The sequence below is a fragment of the Bos indicus x Bos taurus genome, chromosome 20 (assembly GCF_003369695.1).
Source record: "Bos indicus x Bos taurus breed Angus x Brahman F1 hybrid chromosome 20, Bos_hybrid_MaternalHap_v2.0, whole genome shotgun sequence".
NCBI classification, from domain to species: Eukaryota; Metazoa; Chordata; class Mammalia; order Artiodactyla; family Bovidae; genus Bos; species Bos indicus x Bos taurus.
In genome coordinates this window covers 3,041,477-3,048,532 of record NC_040095.1, presented here as the reverse complement: position 1 = coordinate 3,048,532, position 7,056 = coordinate 3,041,477, and the positions used below count along the sequence as shown (strand labels likewise).

Sequence of the window (7,056 nt, the reverse complement as noted above, 5' to 3'; positions counted from 1 at the left end):
TTGCAAGTAAATTATTTTACTCACTAATGCATCAGGGACATCTTTCCATGTCATTATCTATCAGCTTCCCCCTTTCTTTTTTATTTTCCATATCATGAAGGCAATGGCACCCCACTCCAGTACTCTTGCCTGGAAAATTCCATGAACGGAGGAGCCTGGTGGGCTGCAGTCCATGGGGTCGAGAAGAGTCAGACACGACTGAGCTACCTCACTTTCACTTTTCACTTTCATGCATTGGAGAAGGAAATGGCAACCCACTCCAGTGTTCTTGCCTGGAGAATCCCAGGGACGGGGGAGCCTGGTTGGCTGCCATCTATGAGGTTGCACAGAGTCGGACACGACTGAAGCGACTTAGCAGCAGCAGCATGCAGCTTGAAGGATCTCAGTTCCCTGACCAGGGATTGAACCTGGGAGTCAGCAGTAAAAGTGCTGAGTCCTGCCACTGGACCCCCAGGGAATCCCCACCTCCATTCTTTGTATTTATTTATTTTTACTGGAGTATACTTGCTTTACAGTGTCGTGCTAGTCTCTGCTGCGCAGCACAGTGAATCAGCTGCATGTACACTATACCCCTCCCTATTGAGCCTCCTGCCACCAGCCCCATCCCGCCTGCTAGGTCATCACAGAGCACTGAGGTGAGTTCCGTGTGCTGCACAGCGACTTCCCGCCTTTCTTTTGATGGTACCTTTCATTCCACTGTATGAATGGTTTCACTTTCTGTGATCAATCTCTAAATGTTGTTTAGATAATTATTTCCAATTTCTCTTTCTTACACCTACTGCTGTGATGAACACCCAGGTACATGTAGGTTTGGACACTTATACTTGTATTCCTAAAAGGCCTTTTTAAAAAATTGAGGTGAAATTCACATAACATATAATTAATTAGCTGTTTGTTTTAATGTATACAACTCAGTGACATTCAGTGCATTCATGATGTACAACCACCAGATCTCTCTAGTTTTGAAACTTTTTCATCACCCCAGAAAAACATCCCCTACTTATTAACTAATCACTCCAAATTCCTCCTTTCCCTTGTTCCTTGGGACCACTGATCTCTCTTGCATCTCTATAGATTTACCTTTCCTGGATATTACATATGAATGGAATCAAAACACTCTGTGGCCTTTCGGCCTGGCTCCTCTCACTTAGCATAATGTTTCTGAGGCTCATCCAAGTTGTGTGTAGGTGTGGGTACTTCCTTTTTATGGCTGAGTAATATTCCATTGTATGTACAGACCACAATTTGTTCATCCATTCATCCACTGAAGAACTAAAATTCCTCTGCAGAGGGCATCAGTCAGGAAGAGCACAGTTTTCAGAGAGCCTCAAAGGCGACCCTGGTCTCAGGCTCTACTTTTCTTTAAGAAGCACCCTGCCATTCTGTCATATCCTGGAGAACTTTGGTCCAAGAACTTTTGTTAGTTTTATTTTCTTTCTTTTATCTTTTAATCAAGGGTAGGATAAAAGAGTCATCAGCCCTCAAGTGCCTCATGATATGGAGTTTCTCAAATTGGAGAGAAATTGAGAAAGTAACTGGCTTGGTCAGTTTTTATTACACATGCCAGGAGAGAATCAACTCATGTTACAAAGGGTTCCTGCTGCTCCTAAGACCTGGCCCTTGGGGGCTAGAAAAGATGGCAACAATAATAACCCTTATACTTCAGCCAGGGTTGTGTAGCCTCGGTGGTGGGGAGGGAGATGACTTCCTACAAACAAAATATACCCACCTAGGGTCAGTATTTCTTGCAAACGCTGCAAATGTAAGCGGTGTTTGTCTTTCCTTTTCACTTCCTTTTTCCTTGGCCCTTTAAGTCGTTTCGAAAGGGCCTACTATTTGTCAAGTGGGCTTCCCTCGTGGCTCAGGGGTAAAGAATCTGCCTGCCAATGCAGGCAGATGTGATTTGATCCCTGGTCTGGGAAGATCCCTTGGAAAAGGAAATGGCAACCCACTCCAGTGTTCTTGCCTAGAGAATCCCAAGGACAGGGGAGCCTAGCGGACTATAGTCCATGGGGTAGCAAAGAGTTAGACATGACTTAGCAACAGACCACCACCAACAATGTGCCAAGCACATTATTACATTATTATCATTATTATTACACTATTTCTAAAGAAATAGTCCCTGCCCTTGTGAGCTCATGTCACAGAGGAGAGATGGACACAGAAAGAAAGAACACTGCCCCTTTGGGGCAAGCAGGACAGTGGGAAGGCACCAACCCATCCAGATGAGAATGGAAGCACCCAAAGGCTTGTCTGGAGGCCTACTTGGCTGACATCATGGACAAGGGTGCAGGTCAATAACAGGGTTGCTGGCTTTCTCCCCAAAGTGGATGCCACTTTGCAGGAGACAATGCTCTGAGGTTTCTACAGACCTGGGTTCAAATTCTGCTTCTTTCACTAGCTGCATAACCTCAGGGGAGGGCTTCACCCTCCCAAGGGCTTCACTTCCCAAAAGGAAGATACTGCTAGCTCTCAGCTGTGCAAATTAAAATAAGCGTGCGTAAGCAGAGGGTTTCCCTGGTGGCTCAGTGGTAAAGAATTCGCCTGCTAATGCAGGAGACTTAGGTTCTATCCCTGGCTTGGGAAGATCCTCTGGAGAAGGAAATGGCAACCTACTCCAGTATTCTTGCCTGAAAAGTTCCATGGATAGAGTAGGCTGGAGGTCTACAGTCCATGGGGTCACAGAGAGTTGGACCTGACTTAGTGACTGAGCACGTACACGTGTGTAAACAAATGGCACATAATAAATACTCAGTGAATATGCATTCTTTTCCCAGCTCCCTGCCAATTCATTGTCCCCATAGCTTTTGAGCTTACAGCAGTGGAGACTCTCAAAAGTCTTGTTCGCAGCTGGGGCTGAAGACTAGTGTTGCCTCCAGAAACATCTCGGGGAGGAGGGGGCCCATGTTCCTCTCCAACTTTGCAGAAACCTTGCTATCTTTCGAGTTAGATTTGGCATTCTACATCCACGTTCCAAATTCCTCTTCCCTGTTGTGAACGCTCTATTCCCAAACTTCTCCTAGAGGCAGAGCCTCTGACCTCCAGCCTGTGCTCCTCGAGCCCCAGCAGCTCCTGAGAATCACCTCACTCTGGCCTCCCACAAAAGGCACAGCCACGGACGTCCCCTCCTGAAAAACCGAGCCTGAAGCTGTTAAGATCTCTTCTGTTAGAACTTTTTAACGGTGTCATAAATCTTTTATTAACATTCAGTATTATACTAATTAAAACTGTTCTCTGTATGTATTATTAATTTCCCTAGCACTTCTTGCTGGGGTGACGTTTTTAGCCAGCTAAGCAGAATGCAGCACAGTAAATAAGAAGAAACTCATTTCCAGACAATTAGCCTTGCAGAAAAATAAGTTGGTTAATGGAAGGCATGATGATTACAAATTTTACCTAAATAAACAGGGTATCTTAATGGTAACTCTTCAAGCTAAGTAAACAGATTGGGGTGATAATGTCCTAAGCAATACTTAAATGTAACTGTTTAATAAATTGGTAAATTACTCATTTCATCTTAGAACAAAATGGTAATACTGTAGTAATAACCTAGTATATATTCCGTAAATATGAAGCATTATCACTTTAGCTCTGTAGAAATCACCACAGTGATATGTCAGCATTGATCTAAAACTGCAGCATTTTATCTCAAGTTTATTACCCATTTTTGAGAATCGCTGAGATTTTCAGAGCATAATGGCAATAAAAGAAGAATTTAAAAAGCGCTTTAATGTGCATAAGTTAATCAGAGGTATCCTCCGGGGAAAAAGGAAATTTGGTAAAACATGAATTATAAGCATCATTTAAACTTACTTTGGACACTAGAGATAATAAATGGCACCATAATTTAGAAATAGCTTTTAACATCAATGACGGTAAGTACCACTTTACTGTTCATAAGAATTGCAGAGCAATGGTGCTGAGGCCAATTTTATTAGCCATTTTTTTCTTTATAAAAGCAATCCAGCCCTTTCCACAACTGAGGAGACAGGAACAAGAGTTACGTGCTAATATGCAAAATGCATTTAAGTTTTTTGAAATAGAGAATAATAAATTGTGCCAAAAGATAGAGTCTGGAGACAAATGAATGATCATTTAAAAAGAATAAGGCGCTCTCAGACTTTACATATTTGGGGAAACTTGATAAAAAAAAAAAAAGAAGCCAACAAATCGTTCATACATTTTCTCATTTGCCAGAGTATGCGGATGCGCTTTCAAATCCGAGAGATGAAGCCATAAATCCCAGCGATTGGAAGATGCCGCAACAGAAATATGTTTTTGTAAACTGTCGCCATTGACAAATCATTTATAAACTATACAGAGCACAGGTTCAATCTGCTCTTCAGGGTGTCCAAGCAACCTGCCTACAGAGAAGCCTCAGACTCTGACCTCTACTCGGCGAGCACAGCCCGACAGGCAGGGCGGCTGGCAGCTGCACTGTTCAAGCGGAGCAGCCCAAGCTGTAGGTAGGACCATCGCCAGGACTCACTGAGCCACCTACTAAGCACCCAGCGTGCTGAGCATCACGGGCCCCCGCAGAAGGTTGTCTGGTGCAGCGCGTGGCCAGGCTGGCAAAACCTGGCTTCCGTGGAGGAAACAAATCCAAGACGTCATCCCCCACTCTGCCCTTCAGGATTCAGTAGCTCCAGGTTCAAGGTCTTTTGCTTTTCATCTGATGGATTTGAGGCCAAACCAGACAATCTACCTTACTTCATCTTGACGTCTTCAATGCAGCTGAGTAACACAGAGGTCCACCCTCTTTTATTTTTGAACGTGAATGTATAATAGGCGTAGGGTCTTCGTCTAAAGCACTACCTCTGCCGGTGGGTGGGGACGGTGGGTGGGGACGGACTCACCCAGCCCAGAGGGAAGCGAGGGGAGATGTCTCCTGGGCTCTCCAGAGGAGGGAGGCGAGGCTCCTTCCCGTGTGCTTGCCGGCAGGCCTTCGGACCATCTCGACCCTGTTTTTCTCTTTGTGTTCATCTTACCTCCAGACCCTAAGTATCATTGATATTCCCTGCCTCACAGAGACCAGGAGCGATCAATGTTGCCTGGCCTACTTGTGGGCAGGTCACACTCTGTGTGAGAACTTACCTCCCGTAACCTGAATGTCCCACTGCCATAGAGCAGCCCCCAGCCCCACCCTGGCTGAAGAGCTCAGCACTGGAGATAGATGGGAGCAGCCGGGGTGGCAGATTGAGAACTGTTGCCTTCAGGCAGCTAGGCCATCTTGGGCGAATACACTTTAAAGTGGCCAAGGCTTAGTGTTTTCATCTGTAAAATGGGTTTCAAAACAGTTTTATAAGGTGGAGAGGACTGAGTGAGAGAGTGTACATAATGTCTCAAGTACCGTGTTCAGCTCCTATAGGTTTTCCCCTCTCTGGAGTCAGAAATCTAGGTTCCAATTCATACTGTGTTGCTATTATTTAACATCCCGAAACCTCAAATTTCTCATCATCAAAATGAGATCTACTTCCTAGGATTGTTTTAGGGTTAAACGCAATCTCTTGAGTAAAATGCTTCGTCCACTGTCACTGTCTAGCCCAGAGCAGCTGTTCCAGGAACACTACTTACCATTATTTTTATTTAACAAGCAGATACTTAGCAGTTGCAGTGTGCAACCAAGGTAAATGGAAGCCCTAGAAGGCAGCAGAGCACCTGGTGCCTTTGACTTAGAAAAATCTAGATTTTCCACAACCAGTCCACAACCAGTTCTAGAAGATTCTGTACTGGGGAGACTTTGCAGACTGAGGTAAGTCAGGACTCTGAACTCTGACATAACTGGGTTTGAATTTCTGCTCCACCGTTTAACGTCTGACCATGAGCAACTTACTCATATTCTCCGGGTTTGCTTCCTACTCTCGCTGAGGAGAACAAGAACAATCTATCTTGTGAGAATTAATCTACCACTAATAACAACATAAACGTATCACAGAGCTTCTCTTGCGTCAGGCTCCTGGTGAAGTGCACGGTGAGTTCTGTCATTAAATCCTTCAACAATCCTGTAGGAAGACCTATCCTTACCGAGTACAAAAGAGGACAGGCTCAGAGAGGCAAAGTGACTTTTCCACGGCCACATAGCTGGTGGGTGGTGCAGCTGGATTTTAACCCAGGCCTCTTTACGCTCCATGCACGCTGTGGGCATTTTGGCAAGGAGACAAGCAGCATTTAGGTACTATTTTCCTTCCCTGAGCTGAAAATACTCGGGGTCCAGCGGCTGAGGGCTGCACGATGGCTCATCAGTACCCACAGGGGCTCACTAACCTACTCGTTAGCTTGGGCTGGGAGAGAGGGCAGTAGAAGACCCCTAAATCCATTAGATATAAGAACACAAGACCGAGTGCCTCCTGACCACCTTCAGGAGGCTCAGAAGAGAAGTAACAGGGGACAGTAAGGGTACAGCACCAAGAGCAAGACCGCCGTAAACACAACCCAGGCTGTTCTGGCTTGTGTGTGAGGTTGTTAGAGAATGACAATCTCCAGAGTATTCAGCAAACATGCAAAGACATTGACTTTAATCATAAGGCAGTTCGAGGAGCCGCAGTGGGTAAAAACCCACGAGGCAGTCAGTGCCCTTGGGTTGATGTCCTGGTCTTTCAAGTTAGATGGGCTTAGGGATGTTGTGTCACTTCTCAGAGCCTCAGTTTCCTCATCTGTAAGATAGGGGGAAATGCAACGGTACCTGTCTCGGAGCTGTTGGGAGGGTTACATAGATTGGGCAGATGCTCTCAACACCCGGTGGCCAGAGCTGCGCTCCAGACCCCCTGGGAGCTGGGGGCTGGGGGTCCAGCCCCATCCCTGCTCATGAGGCTCCTCCAGCAAACAAACTGGAAACTGTAGGTGGCAATAAGCAGGATACCCTCCCAGGGCCCTCTCCCTCTGGCTTCTCGGGGTTGGGTTCCCCTCTGCTCCCCTCACTCCCCTCCTCCACGGTCCCACTACTTGTGAAGAACAAAAGTGTCCCAGCTGTGGCAGCCCAGACAGCAGATGCACATGCGCTGTTTAGCATGCAGGCTATTCACCGGCTCCCCTCTGCGCCCAGCACCACCTTCTCTA

General features: G+C 46.1%; 1 non-coding gene across 1 annotated transcript; it reads right to left on the bottom strand.

Moving 5' to 3' along the window:
• Positions 1-386: 386 nt before the first annotated feature.
• On the bottom strand, positions 387-457 carry TRNAK-UUU. Its single transcript has one exon. It is a non-coding gene; the product is annotated as a tRNA-Lys (tRNA).
• Between the last annotated feature and the right edge of the window lie 6,599 nt (positions 458-7,056).